The 19676-nt window shown below is 40.1% G+C and overlaps 1 pseudogene; it reads left to right on the top strand.

The window, feature by feature from the left end:
* The first annotated feature begins 1139 nt into the window (after positions 1–1139).
* On the top strand, positions 1140–10609 carry LOC147497425 (chaperone protein ClpB1 pseudogene; annotated as a pseudogene).
* The last annotated feature ends 9067 nt before the right edge of the window (positions 10610–19676 follow it).

The raw sequence follows: 19676 nt of genomic DNA, 5'->3' as shown, positions 1-19676 counted from the left end.
AAAAACTAAGCCCACATGAATAATATATAACATGAACATAAACATAAACCTGACCAGTAAACAGAAAGATCCTCAGTTCTAAATAACTAAGTGGGAGCGGGAATTTGTTTTGTATAAATCCCATGGTCTCCATTACTGGTTTGTTGGTAATGTAATTATACTTGCACGTCAGTTTTAGTGCATTCCTCCATATCGGATGAGTTTAATTACGGATTACCAGAACAATCTTCTAAAGGACAACTATATGAAGTTATTAATGTATGGATTCACTTCTCCATCTGAAGGGATTCATTACAAATAATGGACTAAGAAGTTGAGTAATGGTATACACTTAGATACAATTAATGGTATCCTCCCCATCGGAGTCACTACTATTATTTGTAGGACCAAAGAAGGTCAGCATTTTAGTTTTGCTTGTCTAGATGGCATGTGTCCACTTTAACGAGTGGTGTGCTGTTAAGTTGATGAGAAGTAGAACTAATAGGAAAAACCTCTCTACACGAATGTAGAGAGGGTAAACGTCCACACTATCGTGGCTTACTACATCTCAGTGTGTAGGGTGCTGACGGGTTAATTAATTGATTTTTAAGTTAACTCCATAAGTATTTCCACGAATGAAGAATGGTAAAATGTCCACACTATCGTGGCTTACTACTTCTCGGTGTGGAGTGTACAAGTGATGGGTTGATTAATTAATTAATTTTTGTTATTAACTCAAGAAGTTTTTGCCCTACATAATAGTTATTTTATGTGATTCTCAGGTTTACAAAATGGTTACTTTCAACCCACTAGCAACTATTCTTAAGGAAAACAAACTTCTTGGCCCTAATTACATAGACTAGAAACGCAACTTGGATATCGTGTTGACTGCTGAAGAGTATAAATATGTACTCAATGAGGAATGCCCACCTAAGCCTAAAGATATTGTTGGAGAAGAGGAGAAAGAAGCATTTAAGAAATGGAACATGGCAGATGAGATGTCGCGGTGTTACATTCTGGCATCTATGTCAGGTGTGCTGCAACATCAGCATCAGGCCATGACCACAACTTATGATAAGATGCTCAATCTCAAGGAACTCTTTGGACACTAGAATAGGGCTGTTAGGCAAACTCCCATGAAAAACTTGATGACCACAACTATGACTGAAGGGACTCCTGTAAGGGATCATATACTCAGGATGATGGCTTATCTGAATGAATTGGAGATCCTTGGAGCTGATATTGATGCGGAAATGTAGGTCGATATCATTCTCATGACGCTGCCTGAGAGGTTTGAACCGTTCTGCCTTAACTACAACATGAACAAAAGGTTGTATTCTTTGGCGAAACTGATGACAGAACTTCAGTCAGCTGAGAGTCTATATAAGCAGAGTTATGTTCAGGTTTATGCTACTGAGAAGGTTTCTACATCTACGCCTAATAGCGGAAAGAAGAAGAATAATGTTCAGAAGCATAAGAATATGGCAAAGAAGGGAATGGGACCTCAAGGAGCTGTGAAAAAGCCTAAGGGCAAATGCTACAAGTGCAAGCAGTCAGGACACTGGAAGCCAGATTGTCCCCTTCTCAACAAAGAGAATAATGGAGGTATGTCTCATGCACTAGTAGTTTAAACATGTTTAGCGGTGTTATCTACCAGAACCTGGTATGTAGATATGGGAACCACTAACCATGTCTGCATTTCGTTACAGAGGTTCCAGGAAACCAGAAAACTTAGTGCTGGAGAGATTGCCTTATCTTTGGGGGTGCTACCAAAGTAGTAGTTGTTGCAGTGGGAGATGTTTGTTTATCTTTTGGTAGAAATAAGACTAAGGTGTTAAAGAATTGTCTTTATGTGCCTAATTTTAGAAAGAACTTGATTTAAATTTCTATGTTAATTAAGGATGGATATTCAGTTTCTTTTAAATGACAAGATTGTCATTAAGAAAAATAAACTTTTTATCTGTTCTGGTACATTAGAAGGCAATTTATACATCATTAATCTTATTCCACCCACAGTGCATTAAATTTTACCCAAAGCAGTATTATTCTATAAGTATTGAGAGGAGAGACATTAAACAACTTCAGTACCAATTATACAAGAATAGGAACCACAACGTGTCACAAATGATGTACAAGAACAAAAGGTGCTTCGTCGTAGTGGGAGGGTTGTTAGACAACCAGATAGGTGATTGGTTTGGGAATGTCTTTAGACATAACCACTGATAACCAAGATCCTGATCCCTGGACCTACAATGAAGCACTCCAAGATAGAGATGTAATATCTTGGCAAAAGGCAATGAATTCTGAGATGGAATATATGGATTCTGATCAGATCTGGGGGCTTGTAGAGCCACCCAATGGTATAAAACCCATTGGATGCAAGTGGGTCTATAAAATAGATGTCAAGATAGCTTTCTTTAATGGAAGTCTTGAGGAAACCATCTATATGGAGCAACCAGAAGGATTCATTGAAAAAGGTCAAAAGCATCTTGTTTTCTACAAGAAATTTGATAGAAACATAGTGGTAATTCTTGTGCTTTATGTAGATGACATCTTACTCATTGGAAACAATGTGAAAGTGTTGACAAACATAAGGGTATGGTTATCAAAGCAATTTGATATGAAGGACATGGGAGAATCAGGTCACATCCTTGGGATCAAAATTATAAGAGATCGCAAGAAAATGATGTTGTGCTTATCTCAGACTACCTATTTTGATACTATGTTGACTCGTTCTAACATGCAAAACTCCAAGAAAGGTTTCTTGCCTTTCAGGCATGGAGTTCCTCTATCAAAGGATATGTGTCCCAAGACACCAGAAGAGATAGAGGACATGAAAGCGGTTCTTTTTGCTTTGGCTGTAGAAAGCTTAATGTACGCCATGTTATGCAAGAGCCTAGACATTTGCTTTGCCGTTGGCATGGTTAGCAGATATCAGAAGAACCCTGGACAAGGGCACTGGACTGTGGTAAAACATATACTGAAATACCTAAAAATGACTAAGGATTATATGTTAGTATACCATGCAGATAGTTTGGTTCCCTTAGGGTATACAATCTACACTATCGTGAACTCCAAAAGTATTTCCACGAATGTAGAATGGTAAACGTCCACACTATCGTGGCTTACTACTTCTCGGTGTGGAGGGTGCTGAAGGGTCAGATAGGGACAAGAGTAAGTCTACCTCAGGTTGTGTGTTTACCATAGTATGGAGGAGTGTCAAGCAGAAATGCTTGTCTGACTCCACCATGGAAGCTGAATATGTGGCAGCCATTGAGGCAGCCAAAGAAACAGTTTTGGGTATGGAACTTCTTGTAAGCAAGTAAACACATTGAGTGCAAGTACCACCTAGAAAAGAGGAGATGTTTATGTTACCAAGATAACATCAGAAGATAACCTAGCTGACCCCTTGATAGGCATGTTGAGGGGATGGGAATCAGATGCTTGGCGGCATAGCTTTAAGTATAAGTGGGAGATTTGTTAGTAGTATACTAAAAAGCAATGCTTTAAGTATAAGTGGGAGATTGATAGGGTTATATACTAAAAGCATTACTTTTGTATTAACTCTAATTTTTTATATTTTGAATAAGAATCATATGGGCAAATGTTATGCATATTATATATGTTATTAGTTATATGCATGTGTCTAATACTTTATGTTGTAGAGGATATGGTGTGGACACATAGAAGATCATATCATCAGTACCTTATAAAGTATAAGTAATCGTTCACAACATAGATGGATTTGGACAAACCATTGGTACGGTTGTAGTATAATCTGGTATTAGTCTATCTTGACTATAGGATTACACTAGTACACTTTGTGTGTATTGAACAGGACCAAGTGAGGTTGTTTCTCTTTATACTGACTATATAAGAGAACAAACGCCTCTGTTATTATGGATGTTTGTCCTCCTAATCCGAATATAAAAACGGGCACTTACATGCATTGTATATTGCTTTAAATCATTAATGAGTGAGATTCATAAATGAATCAACAAACTCGATGGATTGGGTAATGACATTGTATGTAAGGTGTGATGTTGATTATAGAAGGAATCCGTGTCCCGCAAGAAGTCGGGTTGATGATGTCCCCTTAAGGAGCTCAAAAATATTGTCATGTAAACCCTGCAAGTGGATTTATTCCAACATGACAATGAGGTTGAGTGGTACTACTCAAGGACATAAGAAATTTATTAATGTAGTTGTCAGTAACTTGACTTAATCAACGGACATTCGATATCTTAAACACGAGGAGATCAACGAGCATATAATATGGACCCCATAAATGCTGACACGTAATTTGGGATTAGGGCGGTAGTGCAACAATAGCCTTTAGTGGAATTAGCCATTTGTTGACGGACTTGGGCCGTGTGTTCTGGGCGAACATGGGAAGCCCAATCCCGTCAGGAGTCCTAACCCTAATTTCTCCTCATGGTCCCTGTTGTAGCCTATAAATAGAATAATCTCTCTCTTGCTGAAATTCACTATTCACTGGATTAGAAAAAGAGGCAAGAAAAGATAGATCCAAAAATTGGATCTAGCTTTGTAAGAAAGAAGGGGATTGGTAGATCGTTGCCCACACAACATCCAATCTGTTCTAAAGGAATACAACAGAAGATCAAGGGTTGATTTCGGATTTGATAAAACTTGGATTCTCAGAGTTATCTAAACCGGATCTAAAAGGTATGTTCTCTATCCAAATCGTGAGAACACCATTAATTCTCGTGGGTTCTCGTGGTTTGTAGAAATATTGATTCTGAAAATAACGGTTCCTACAGTTATGAGAGATCATTATGGTACTAGCTTTGGAAGATGTTTTGCTTATTTTGTATATGAGAGGAATTTATTTTGAGGAGTTGATGTATTTATTTGTGAACGTGTGGTACACAAAAATACAAAACTTATATGTTTCTATTGAACTTTCTATTTTTGGTGTCTTCAGGTTCTTTTTCCATCAATGAAGTTCAATTTTACGATTTTTTTTGTTACTTGTTTTTATTTCCGTGTTTTTTAAACTTAACATTAAAGAAGTTTTTTGGTCGTTAAATACCCTCGTCAACACACCTGGGTCCGCCCCTGGTGCTAACTTATTTTGCCCTTGATGGTTATTAAAATTTAAAAACTAGGTTCGTGGGCTATTTAAACGTGGAAAATGGGTTTCTGAATGATTATAAAAAAAACCCATGTCCTCTAGAGTTGTGATAAGAGCCTAAAACTTTAGTTTTAACCCCTTAACAATATTGCTTTTAGACCAATTATGTGATTAATAAACAAGAGTTAATGATGTTTACGTGCTTTTATATATTTCAGGCATTAGAGTCAATTATGTGCAGAAATGCATCCCTTTTGCGAGATAAAGGAGCAAAGGTTGGTTGCTAAGAAGTTCAATAATTAAAGGCCAAAATTCAAGGAGAAAAAACCTTTTTAAAGCCCGGTCAAAGCTTAAAAGTCAAAGTCAACGCGGGCAGAAATAGCGCACAAAAGTCAATAGAACTTCCGCAGGCCATATCTTTAGACTCAGACCTCGGAATTGGGCCAACCATATGTCAAAACGACCGTCTCAGAACGATATTTCTAATGGTCTAAGTCTTGACCTAATAAGAGGAGTAGAAGTGGACGAAAAGGCTGTTGAAGTCATTTCCAACTGAAAACCTTTGTGGACTGAAATAATGAGATTTTGGGCTCGATTTTCCGGCCCAAAACATGGCTCCTAAGCCCATGCATGAAATTGTAGATCTAGCCTCTTTTATATAAAGAGGACTAAGACTTAACTCTTAAGAAATTAGTTTACATTCTAGTTTTTAGTTTTTACATTCCAAGTAATTAGTTTTTGGATAAAGAAATTAGTTTTATATCCAAGTAATTAGTTTTAGAATGAGGAATGAGTTTTTAGAATCAGATTTAGTTTTATAATAAAGAATTAGCTTTATATTTCAACTTAGTTAATTATCAAATACTTAGTTTCTAATTCAGTACTTAGTTAGTTTTAGTTGTCTTAATTTCATTTCATAAATTCAGTTTTAATTTAGTTTAATTCTTAGACTCTTTCCATTAAATTAATAAAGTAATTGTTATTCATTAAATAATGTCTTGTTCTTATTGTTCTTATTTCAAAAATGATACTTTAATGACTCAAGGCTAAACCTCCATTAGAGGGGTTTGAGGAAACCTTGATGATGACTTGATTTTTATTAGCGTAGATATAGGTGTAATGTTCTATTCTACTTTAGAAAGTAATTAGTTCACCATGAGAATGAGTTTGATTACTTCACATGCTAGTTATTAGTTGGTAGAGATTACCATGAATAATTAGGGATTAGAAATACCCAACCTTTATGTGAAAATGTAAAGATTAAGATTACGACGAGTTCTATGCTAGTTTATTAAGTCAAATCAAGGTGGATTCAAATTCCCCTAATTCATTCTCATATTGTCATCTTAGTATTGAACTACCGTCATTTCATTTATCACATAAACTAGGAAATCCTCACATCTAAATGAGCTAGGAGTGGAACGAATTCTCTGCTCCAATTATATTGCATTGATAATGAGAGTAGAATCTTTGATACATTAGCATAAAAAATTTATTTAGTTTTACTTACATTTGAGTTTAATTACTTATTCGTAGGTAAAACTATCATTTTTCCTATTATCAAATGGCGTCGCTGCCATCTTAGTTGTGTTTAGTTTCATTTCCTTTAGTAATGTTAATCCTACCAAAATCCCATTAAACCCACCCACCCTTGTTTGGTTCTAACTGTGGTTGTTTGCTTCAGAACTGATTTTTTTTCACAGAAATACACTAAGCGCACCCCGCGCCTCATTGGCCTATTTTTGAAGCGCTCCCCGCGCTAAAGTGCCTGGACATCGTCCAAGGCAAGAGCACGCCCCGCGCAGTTGTTAGGCAAATTTGAAGAGCACCCCGCGCTAAAGTGCCTGGACTTCGAGTCAGGCAAGAGCACGACCCACGCCCTTGTAAGGCAAATTCGAGCGCACCTCGAGCCCTCTTCTGAACAGCCCAATTTTCACAGGTTAGTACAAACTTCCATTTCTTCAAGTTATTCAGTGTTTTTAACTTATTAAATACACTGAGCTCGCGTATACAAGATGCTATTCATAAGCGAAGCAATGAGGCATTCAGTACTTTTTTCTTCCACTCCTCGCATCTCCTATTAAAGGATTTATACTAGCATATTAGGGTCATTTTGATTGTTGTCATGTTTCTTTAATATTGGACTTAGCCTTGCATGAGATTAAGGTCAGGTAGAGAAAAAACGACTAACGTAATTTATCATGAACGTCAACACACACACCTATCTAGTATACCACGCACTACACCCGAAATAATGGCTGAAGAAAGAGAGACTCCTCTCTCTGACTTTTACAAAGCCCTGAACGATAGCCTAAAATCTTGCATCATTCTTGCAGACCCAGTGGGGGATTTCCGAATCCCCCTGAATATATTTAATTTGTTACCAGTTTTTCATGGGTTAGATCATGAAAAACCTTATCAGCATATGCGTAGGATTGAACAAGTTCTTACCACATTCCATCATCCTACGGTAGGTGCGGAACAAATTAAACTGAAGGTGTTTCCTTTCACCCTAGCCGATAAGGCGGCGTCTTAGTTAACTGCCCAAGCACCTAATTTTGTGGACTCATGGGCCAAACTTGTTCAATTGTTTATGGAACATTTTTACCCACTACTAAAGATAGATGAAATGCTTTCTAAGATTCATTTTTTCTGCCAAAATCCTCATGAATCCTTTTCAGAGGCCTGGAATCATTTCACTGATCTTCTTATAGAGTGTCCACATCATAACCTTGCGAAAGACACGTTAGTTCGTGCCTTTTTCAAGGGACTTTTACACCTCCATGAAGAGGTCATTGATATAATGAATGAGGGTAGTTTTCTCAGTAAAGGAGCCTCAGAGGCTTATAGGTTTTTAAAAGATCAAACAAAGCGTAATAATAACTGGGGGGGTAGTGACGATATCCCTCGCTCTACTAGTTCTTCTTCAACAGTTAAGGCTGTCGGTATGTTTGAGATTAAACCCGATCCTGAGCTTAAAACTTTAATCAAATCTCTCACTAAAAAGGTAGAAGCTATTTTTGTTTAACAAAAGCCTACCCCCGTCATGAATGTCAACTTTATTCCATCTAATTTTTGTTTGAGTCCAGAGCATCCTGACTCCTATTGTCCTCTCGCCTATGAACAACAACCATCACAACCAGATAATGTTTGCTCCATTAATAGCCATCCTATTCCTAACACCCCTTGGAGACAAAATCCCAACTTCAGTTGCAGAAATAATCAACAAGTTACATGTAGTAGCCGTTTTCATAGATGGACCATAGCATGTATTGGGCCAAGAGATAAGGTCCAGACCACGGTATGTATTGGGGCAAGAGAGTGGGCCCAAGACCAGACTATGGCCCATGAAATAAACCTAAGAGAGGGATATAAAAAGGAAGAGAGGAAAAGGAAAAAGGGGAGGGAGAGAGAGGTAGAGAGGGGTAAGGAGAGGGAGGTGAACTACGGTGGCTTGATCCCGAAATAGGTACATAGGCAGCCTAATTGGCATAACCGATGACAAATAGAGCTCTCGTACTAGTAAGATTATTTGTCGCATTATTGGGTTGCAACAAATGGCGCCGTCTGTGGGAACGAGACAGTAGATGAGGCAAAGATGGTGAGCAGTTATCGCGAATACGATGTGTTCCACAACAAATACAAGAAAAAGGTATCACCTTTAATTAGAAAACTAATTCCCTCCTCTTTTCTCACTTCACCAGTATTAAATCTTCACATAATTACTTCAATCTCTTCTTCTTCTCCATATAAAAAAGCACACCCTTCCTCTTGTATCCCCATCTCAAAACAAAACATTCTCTATTATTAAACATGAATCCATAAATCTTTACACACAAAACTAATGAAACATTATTCAATGCCCATGAACTAGCAATAAACAATGGTCACCCACAAATCACTCCTATCCATCTAGCCCTCTCTTTAATCTCAGACAAAAATGGTATCTTTTATCAAGCAATGTCCAACGTTGGTGGTGGAGATGAGTCTGCAAAATCAGTTGAGCGTGTTTTAAACCAAGCACTAAAAAAGATCCCATTACAAACCCCACCACCTAATCAAGTTTCACCAAGTACTTCACTTATTAAAGTCATTTGTCGTGCCCAATCTCACCAAAAATCGAGAGGGGACACGCATCTTGCTGTTGATCAGTTGATACTTGGCCTACTTGAAGATTCTCAAATTGGGGATGTGTTGAAAGAAGCTGGTGTGAGTAGGGCAAGAGTGAAAACTGAAGTTGAGAAGTTGAGAGGGAAAGAAGGAACTAAAGTGTCTATTGCTTCTGGTGATTCTAATTTTCAAGCATTGAAAACTTATGGTCGTGATTTAGTTGAACAAGCGGCGAAACTAGACCCGGTTATTGGTCGAGATGAGGAGATTCGATGCGTTGTGAGGATTTTGTCTAGGAGAACTAAGAACAATCCTGTTTTGATTGGTGAACCTGGTGTTGGGAAAACTGCGGTTGTTGAGGACTTGTGTAGAGGATTGTTAGAGGTGATGTGCCTAGTAATCTTAAAGATGTGAGGCTGGTGACATTAGATATGGGTGCACTTGTTGCCAGTGCGAAGTATAGAGGAGAGTGTGAGGAGAGGCTTAAATCTGTGTTGAAAGAAGTGGAAGAAGCTGAAGGAAAGGTGATTTTGTTTAGTGATGAGATACATCTTGTTCTTGGTGCTGATAGAACTGAAGGGTCAATGGACGCGGCAAATTTATTTAAGCCGATGCTTGCTAGAGGCCAATTGAGGTGCATTGGTGCTACTACATTGGAGGAGTATGGGAAATATGTGTAAAAGGATGTTGCGTGTGAAAGACAATTACAACAAGTTTATGTTGCGGAGCCTAGTGTTCTGATACCATTAGTATTTTAAGAGGTTTGAAGGAAAGGTATGAAGGTCATCATGGTGTGAGGATTCAAGATAGAGCTTTAGTTATGGCGGCACAATTGTCTGCTCGTTATATTACCGAATAAGGCGATTGATTTGGTGGATGAAGCTTGTGCTAATGTTAGAGTTCAACTTGATAGTCAACCTGAAGAGATTGATAATCTCAAAAGGAGGCGAATTCAGTTAGAAATTGAGCAACATGCATGCTTCGGAGAAAGAGAAAGATAAGGCTAGCAAAGCACGATTACTAGAAGTTCAGAAAGAGTTGAATGACATTTTGGATAAGTTGCAACCTTTGAAGATGAAGTATCTCAAGGAGAAGGAAATAATTGATGAAATCCGAAGGTTGAAGCAAAAGCGAGAAGAATTGCTCATTGTTGTGCAAGAAGCAGAAAGAAGATTCAATTTGGCTAGAGTAGCTGATTTGAAGTATGGGGCTATTCAGGAAGTTGAAGCTGCTATTGCAAGGCTTGAAAACAGTGCTAATGAGGAGGATATGATGCTTCCTGAGACGGTTAGGCCGGATCAAATTGCAGAGGTCATGAGTCGTTTTACTGGAATTCTTGTCACAAGACTTGGACAGAATGAGAAGGTAAGGCTAATCGGTCTTGGGGAGAGACTGCACAAGAGGGTTGTTGGACAGAATCAGTGAGAAGATGAGAGCATTTCAAGAATTAATACCTCGTTGTAACAAGTCAGACACAACATCGATGCTAGGTGAAGTTATAGAGGACTTGAAGTTACTTCAACTACAAGTTCAGAGGATGTAGAGGGGGAGTGGTATGGCGCCGATGATGTTTCCAGGTGTCCAGCACTACATATCACGAATGGGTATGGGAATGAGTACACATCAGTTCAATGCAATTACCAAGGCTACCATTAGTTAATCAAACTATTCCAACTCTTACCCATCTTGCGCCTTTGAGTATTTTCGCTGATGTTGTTGATAGTGGAGCTATGGGTATTGTTTTTGGTTGAGATGGTTGGTGGTAAGATGATTATAAAAAGGTGGAGAGACATACACCACAGCAGGTTACAAAGAAAGAGAAAGACATGTGGTACCATAACAAAACTACAACAAAGAAGATTGGATATGTTGTTACATTTTCCGAAGGAGAGCGGAGGGGTTCAAGAAGATATGCGGAGGGGCTATCCGAATGAGCGTGGGAGGGATGAGCCCTCCGCGGACCCTCGTGTCCGAATCGAGCATGGGGCAGGCTGAGCTATTCCTAGATAAGCATTCCGAAGGAGAGCGGAGGGGTTCGAGAAGACCCTTCGCGGATATGTCGTGGGGCTATCTGAATGAGTGTGGGGGGATGAGCCCTCCGTGGATCCTCATGTCCGAATCAAACATGGAGCAGGCAGAGCTGTTCCGGGATATGCATTCTGAAGGAGAACGGAGGGGTTCGAGAAGACCCTTCGCGGATATGTCATGGGGCTATCCGAATGAGTGCAGGGGGGATGAGCCCTCCGTGGACCCTCGTGTCCGAATCAAACATGGGGCAAGCAGAGTTGTTCCTAGATATGCATTCCGAAGGAGAGCAGAGGGGTTCGAGAAAACCCTTCGCGGATATGTCGCGAGGCTATCCAAATAAGTGCGGGGGATGAGCCCTCTGCGGACCCTTGTTTTCGAATCAGACATGGAGCAGGTTGAGTTGTTCCCGAATGTGCATTCCGTAGGAGAGCGGAGGGGTTCGAAAAGACCCTTCGCGGATATGTCATGAGGCTATCCGAATGAGTGCGGGGGGGTTGAGCCCTCTGCAGACCCTAGTGTCCGAATCAAACATGGGGCAGGCTGAGCTGTCCCCGGATATGCATTTCGAATGAAAGCGGAGGGGTTCGAGAAGAACCTTCATGGATCTGCTGTGAAACTATTCAAGTGAGTGCGGGGGAGATGAGCCCTCCATGTACCTTCGCGTCTGAATCAAGCTTGGGGCAAAATGAGTTGCCTCTGAGCCAGAAAGAGCGGGGGGGATGGGCCCTCCGCGGACATGAGATCCAAGTCAAACCTGGGGGCAAGTCGAGTTGCCCCTCATCATACTCCACTCCAGAGCAGAGGCAGCGGGGGGGATGAGCCCTCCGCAGACATGAGATCCAAGTAAAACCTGGGGGCAAGCCGAGTTGCCCCTCATCAGACTCCACTCCAGAGCAAAGACAGTGGGGGGATGAGCCCTCTGTGGACAAGAGATCCAAGTCAAAACTGGGGGCAAGCCGAGTTGCCCCTCATCAGACTCCACTCCAGAGTAGAGGCAACGGGGGGGATGAGCCCTCCGTGGACATAAGATCCGAGCCAAATCTGGGGGCAAGCTGAGTTGCCCTTCCTCAAACTCTACTCTAGAGTAGATAGCCCGGTGAGCCCTCCGTGGACATGAGATCTGAGTCAAACCTGGGGGCAGGCTGTGGTGCCCCTTATCAGACTCGACTCCAGAGTAGAGACATGGCTTGCCCCTTATCAGACTCCACTCCAGAGCAAAGACAGCGGGGGGATGAGCCCTCCGCAGACAAAAGATCCAAGTCAAAACTGGGGGCAAGCCGAGTTGCCCCTCATCATACTCCACTCCAGAGCAGAGGCAGCGGGGGGGATGAGCCCTCCGTGGACATAAGATCCGAGCCAAATCTGGGGGCAAGCTGAGTTGCCCCTCCTCAGACTCTACTCCAGAGTAGAGATAGCGGGGGGGATGAGCCCTCCGTGGACATGAGATCTGAGTCAAACCTGGGGGCAAGCTGTGGTGCCCCTTATCAGACTCGACTCCAGAGTAGAGACATTGGGGGGGATGAGCCCTCCGTGAGCTGGAGTGCCAAATTGCAATTGGGAGCAAGCTACATATCCAGAAGGACAATACTATCGAGGTCTACAAAAGAGAAATAGAGGGGATGAGGCCCTTTACAGAGAGGATATCGAATTCCATGAGTAAGTGCAAGGGGGTGAGACCCTTGGCGGATACAATGTTGAGTTATATGAAAGGGCGAGACACTCCGCGGACATGGTAGTGATTTCTAAAACGGTGAGCATATGGCTAGGCTGAGACATTCTGCGGGCATAGTAGTAAGTTCTGTAAAGGAAAGCTTGTGGCCGGGATGAGACACTTTGCGGATCTGGTAGTGAATTTTGTGGAGGAGAGTGTATAGCTGGGTTAAGACACTTCGTTGGCATGAGGATTGAGTTTGAGGAGTGAGAGCGAAGGGGATGAGACCCTTCGTGGATATGCTAATAAGTTATATGAATGAGAACTGATAGAGTGAGACAGTATGCGGACATGACAACTGAGGTGGAAGAGGGAGTGCCAAGGTGAAGAGACCCTTCGAGGAATGGTAGTGAATTCTGTAAAGAGAGCTAATAGCAAAAAGAGAATGAGGATCTCGGGTCACGCGACCAAGGACGTTTAGCAGAGAAAATACCATGAAAGTAAGACTGATGCTCGTGGAACTATTGGAGGTTTGTAGAAAGAACCATAGCAAAGAGGCTAGAGAGATAGAGAAAGTGTAACCAAAGAAAAGGGTTAGAAGAGATGTAATGCACCTACATATAACAGAAGCCTACGGAGATCTGAGAGACACATAGTTTATCGGCTGAGGTTGGAGAACTCAGGTAAGTAATGGTGAAGGAAAAGCAAGACAAGGAGAGGACTATAATACAATTCGCGGCCAACAAAGTCACAGAGTCAAGAAAAGATGAGAGTGCAAAGTGCAAGAGTACGCGGACAACGAGAATAGGAACTGAGTACTTTACAGACATATGATCCAGTAGCAGAGTACATAGATATGAAATGTCCCGAGGAGAAGAAGACTGTGTACAGTCTCAGGAGAGAGACAAGGAAGTTCAGAGACTTCTCGGGCCCGCCGTCGTTATCACAGCCGAACCCGAGAGGGGGCAAATATAGTAGCCGTTTTCATAGATGGACCATAGCATGTATTGGGCCAAGAGATAAGGTCCAGACCATGGTATGTATTGGGGCAAGAGAGTGGGCCCAAGACTAGTGATAAACGTAAAAATGATAGTTTTACCTACGAATAAATGATGAAACTTAAACGCAAGTAAAACTAAAACTATATTCGTGTCTAATTTATCAAAGTTTCTACTCTCGAATGCTATCGCAATAGAGTTGGAGTAGAAGATTCGTTCCACTCCTAGTTCTTTAGAATTCGCGTTTTCTAAGACTATCGGTCCTACCAAAGTTAATGAGAGTAATGTGGGAATTATACTACGATGGAAATTATAATAACAAGATATGATAATTCGACTACGGAATACTAAACTTGACTATATGATAACGAATTAGGGGGGATTGATTCCACCTTGATTCGACTTAATCAACTAACGAAGAAATGTCGTAATCCAAATGTCAATGCTTTCGCATAACAACTGCTATTCTAATCCCTAATTATTCATGGCAATCTCTACCAAATAATAACTAGCATGTGAAGCAACCAAACTCATTCTCATGGTGAACTAATTACTTTCTAGAATTGAATAGATTATTACGACGATTTCTAAGCTAGCAAAAATCAAGTTTTCATCAAGGCTTCATCAAACCCCTCTAATGGAGGTTTAGCCTAGAGTCATTAAACTATCATTTCCAATTGAATTTAAACAAGACATGATATAAAGATTCTAAATTTGCTTATTTGAATTCAAATGAAAATCTAATCATGCAAGAATTAATTGAAACTAGTAATGACAAATAACTAAATCTATGAATTGAAACTAAATAATTAATGGAAAATGAAACTAGATTATGAAGAACTAACTAACTTTATTGATCTAAGAAACAAATAAAAATTAATTCAATAACTAAATTAAAACAAGATAATAAAAACTAATTAATTAATGGAGTCTAAACTAGATCTAAAACTATATGTTAATGGCTACCTAAAAAACTACTTGCTTAAGAGTTAACTCCTCTGTGTTGAAATGGAGGAGACAAGATCCACATTTTCGTGCATGGGTGAGGAGCCATGTTTTGGGACGGAAAAGCAAGCCCAAAACCCAATCTTTTCAGTCCACAGAGCCTTTTCCACCTAGATTTGACTTCAGTAGACTATTCGTCCATTTTTTCTCCTCTGATGGGGTTGACACTTGGACCATTGGAAAGCTCTTTCCGAGCCGGTCGTTTTGACATAAGGTAGGCCAAATTCTGAGGTCGAAGTGCAAAGATACAGTCTTCAGAAGTTTTGCTGACTTTTGTGCTCTATTTCTGCCCGCGTTGACTTTGACTTTTCATCTTTGACCGGCATTAAAAAGGCTTTTTCTCCTTGAATCTTGGCCTTTAATCACAGAACTTCTTAGCAACCAACCCTTGCTCCTTTATCTCGCCAAAGTGACATATTTCTGCACATAATTGACTTCAATGCCTGAAATACATAAAAGCATGTAATCAGTATTAACTTTTATTTATTACTCGTATAATTGGTCTAAAAGTATTATTGTTAAGGGATTAAAACTACAGTTTTGGGCTCTTATCAAACCATCCCCCAAACAGTATTTTGCTTGTCCTCAAGCATAAGTGACCAAAAATGGAGTTCTAACTAATCTCGTTTCGCCGAGTGCGATTGCATTGACCATATGCAACAAGGCCTTAAACCACTAGGAATTCCCTAGTGGATGAGTTATAGCCTCGTGAGAGTTTTCTAGTGAAGGTACTTACAAACTTCATCTATACTACAATGACTAAGAAATAAAACTATTGTTTCCTTATTTATGTCTCAACTATCTATACATCTCACTTAGCAATGAATACAAAATAATCAAGTCAAAACCTAAGCTAATATATACATAATAATCAATAATCTACGAATAAATATATATACAATGAGTAATACTATGAAATTCACTAGCAGGTCCATTTCTGAAACTTTGGAATAGCGTCCTTAAGTAGGTCCTCACATAAATGTCAAGACAAAAACACTCTGATTTTTCCGCTCAAGTTTTGCTACTCCAGTGTGCAGTGGGCACACTTTACCTTACAATCTCAATGACACACAAGGAAGCTGGAGTCGATCAAACACATCTGTCACTTACTATCACACTAACATATTCCTAATTGAGCTAAAGGTCTTTATTAGGTGTTGCGGGGATTAGGAGATGGTTTAAGAAGGAAAGAATGGATATTCAAAAAGACAAATTTGAGATAATAGGGTCTTCATATTACATAACTAGAGAAACCCTTGTTCTTTTGCTTCTACACTTTGCTTCCGTCCTTAGCCATTTTTTTCTTTTTCTTTTGCTTTTGACTCCTTTGAGTCTGTTTTTGGAGTTCTAACTCTTTATTTTCTTTTATTTATTTTTATTTGGATGGAAACTTTCTTTTCTTATTTGAAGCTACTAACAAATTTTTGTCTACACCGGTTTTTCTGTTCTCTTTTCTTCACTCATCCTATTCTCAGACTCATTCTAAAATGGGTAGGTTGATTTTTTATTTTGTTTTGTTTTTATAAAAGGGTAAAGAATTTGCGGTTTATGAAGGATAAAGAAAGGCTCAGAGGGGCGACTAGCGGAATATAATTCATAAGTTTGAATTTCTAGCTATATTAATCCAAAGAGGGCCTAAATTCTCGCTTAGGATATGGTATAGTGATCAAGCAAGTGGACATGTGATTTCTCTATCCGAAATTTACTTCTCCCTTGTGTCATTTCTCAAATATTTCACTCATATAAGGCTTTAGGCTATATTCTCACAGGATTTGTAGAATAAGTACTCTATCCTAGATTTCAGAAACTTACTGCCAAACAATCATAGATACTCATGTAATATATTTATAGATAGATGCAAAGATTATTACCTACATATTAACCTAAGTTTCTAAAAATTATTCTAATGCAAAAGCTCGTAAGACTTCTAGATTATTAAGAGCATAGAGAAAGAAAACAATACCAATATTCCTAAGTGTATAGCAAAAAAAAATTATTTATATTTTTGAATTTTTACTAGAAAACAAGTGCATATTATACATATCTATATCCTAACAGATGCCTTAATTACACGTGTTTCTATGCCACCCCCAAACAAGAAGAATGCTTTGTCCTCAAAGTATTGAAATAAAAAGGGTAGAAAAATACCATAGAAACGCGTGAAATTCTGGAACATCTACAAAATAAGGTTAAAAGATACTAATATATAAAATAAAAATTGACGCAACCCTATAGGAGTTCCACCCGTTATGGGGTTAACAAGAATCAAATTGCTCGGGACATAAGCAGACACTAACTGAAGCTAAAAACTTATCTTATCTCCAGCGTTTAAGTGTTGTCAACCTCTTCTATAAAGATATGAAGTTCCTTCGCATCCTGCCACGCCATGATGATTTGCCAGGCTTCACGCCATTTATCATCTACAATCGCTAACCAACTTAGCGCCACTTGGTCGGATGGGGTGTAGGGCGCAACCAAATGAGGTTGTAGCCTCCACCCCGGCCAAGTCATTGCACAAAAAGATTGAATAATACAATTTGTGGGTCTCACAATGTCGACCCTAACCCAATCTGTGAAACGGGCACAAAAAATAGGGAAGAAACATAGCATAATACGGCAAACATTAGCAGTTCCCAGCCTACTTGTATGATCACCTCGCGAAACCACACACCATAGGTTTTACTTTGGAACAAGTCTTCAAAGGACTTCTCCAGTATGATTGTAGGAGATGTCATCTCAAAATATTCTCTAGAACAGCTGCAAACGAACCTAGAACAACCCATAAAAAAATGGAATTTTTCATGCCTCTGGATGTCAGAGCGCAGGGTGCGCTCACTACTATGCCTTGTATGGGCACGTGGTGTGCTCTGGCTATGGTCGAGTTCCAGCCACTAGGGCATAGGGTGCGCTCACTTTTAGCCTGGGATGGGCGCGTGGTGCGCTCATGCCTTGGGCAAGTTCCAGTATTTTGAGCGCGGGGTGCGCTCGGATTTGGTCTTGTGAGGGCGCAGGGTGCGCTCAGGTCTGAATGGAATAATAGGTGGTTCAAAAGCGCCAGGTGCTCCAATCGAGGTGCGAGGCTTTGCCTTTCCGAATTGAGTCTTTGAAGTGAAGAATAAAAGAGATAAAAATAGGGAGTGAAAGGTGAGAGTGCAAGGTTTCTAGTGTGGGTTCTGAGTGTAGAATGAAGGAAGTTTATATAGGCTTTTAGTTTCTAAAACAAATCGACAAGTTGCCAAAAAGTTTTAAGGCAATTGCCGAAAACAGAATATTTCCAAAACCTAAAATGGAAACAACCCATATGCATTATTCCAAAACAAACCTAATATCTTTTAGATTGAATTTAGAATAGCAACTTCCTAACTCTTTGAAATTTCATCCTACCACAATATCTAATCATAGCCATACCACGATATTGGCATGCCTAGGATTCGATGTGGTGTTAGGATGAAATCTCGATGAGTTAGGCAGTTACTATCCTAAATTCAACCTAAAAGATATTAGGTTTGTTTTGGAATAGAAAATATGGGTTGTTTCTGTTTTCGGTTTCGAAAATATTTTGTTTCCGGCAATTGACTTAAAACTTTTTGGTAACTTGCCGATTCGTTTTGGAAGCTCACAACCTATATAAACTTCCTTCATTCTACACTCACAACCCACACTACATCCCACTTTCATCTCTTACCTTTCACACCCACGCTTTCCTTCTTATTTCCTTCTCACTTTAGCACTCAGCAGCTCGGAGCGCGTATACGCCTCAGTGGAGCGCCACCTGCGCCCTAGGCACTGTCAATCAAAATTTCTTCAAAGCGCGACCTGCACCCTATCAAGCCCAAACCTGAGCGAGACCCGCACCCAAAACACTGGAATTTCAGTTTTCATCCTGAGCGCGACCCGCACCCTACCAAGATAAAAAGTGAGTGCACCCTACGCCTAAGTGCTTGGAACTCAAAATTCACCAAGGCACACCCCGTGCCCTACCCAAGCTTAGGTCGAGCGCATCCCATGCCCTGACCCCCGTGGGCACGAAAAATTCTAATTTTTTGTGGGTTGTTCCAGGATCGTTTGTAGCTGTTCCAGCGAGTCGTTGGTGATGCCATCCCCTCGTGTCATACCGGAACAGTCTTTTGAAGACTTGTTCCAAAGTGACACCTATGGTGCGTGGTTTCGCAAAGTGATCATTCTAGCAGGCTAGGAGCCACTATTGGTAAGTCCCGATGAACTTTATTCTCCCACACTTACATCTTATTTTTATGATAATTGTAAGTTCTTTGATAGACCAGATGGAGAACACTTCGGGGATGAACCGATGGAAATTTCGAGGTTGTTTCTAGTCTTTGTTCTTAGACTTGCTATGCCCGTTGAAATACAAGACTCATGGGCCTATTTGGTAGATAATATGTACATGTATAACTATGAGGATTTGCATGAGCATTACGGGGCAGGAATCTTTAGGATAGAGGACCAAGGGGATAATAACATCGCCCTGGGTAGCCTGTCTATGAACGTGGGCACTGTTATGTTTTGGATCATGCTAAACATTAGAGGGGAATGGCGTTATTCTTCTGTGAATGATGAAACTTGTGATATTTTCCTTGCTTTAGCTGGGGGACGTACACTCTAGGATATTCCCCAAACCCAAATGTCTAGTTTAGCTCGAGCCCATAGCAAGAGGCATAAATACCTTCTTATGCATGTTTTAATTTGCCATATTATGTTATGTCTCATCTTCCCTATTTTTTGTGCCCGTTTCACGGATTGGGTTGGGGTCGACATTGTGAGACCAACCAATTGTATTATTCGATCATTC

The sequence above is a fragment of the Coptis chinensis genome, chromosome 5 (genome assembly GCF_015680905.1).
Source record: "Coptis chinensis isolate HL-2020 chromosome 5, ASM1568090v1, whole genome shotgun sequence".
NCBI classification, from domain to species: domain Eukaryota; kingdom Viridiplantae; phylum Streptophyta; class Magnoliopsida; order Ranunculales; family Ranunculaceae; genus Coptis; species Coptis chinensis.
Note: the sequence above shows the minus strand (reverse complement) of the source record. Positions and strands in the feature narration are given on the sequence as shown.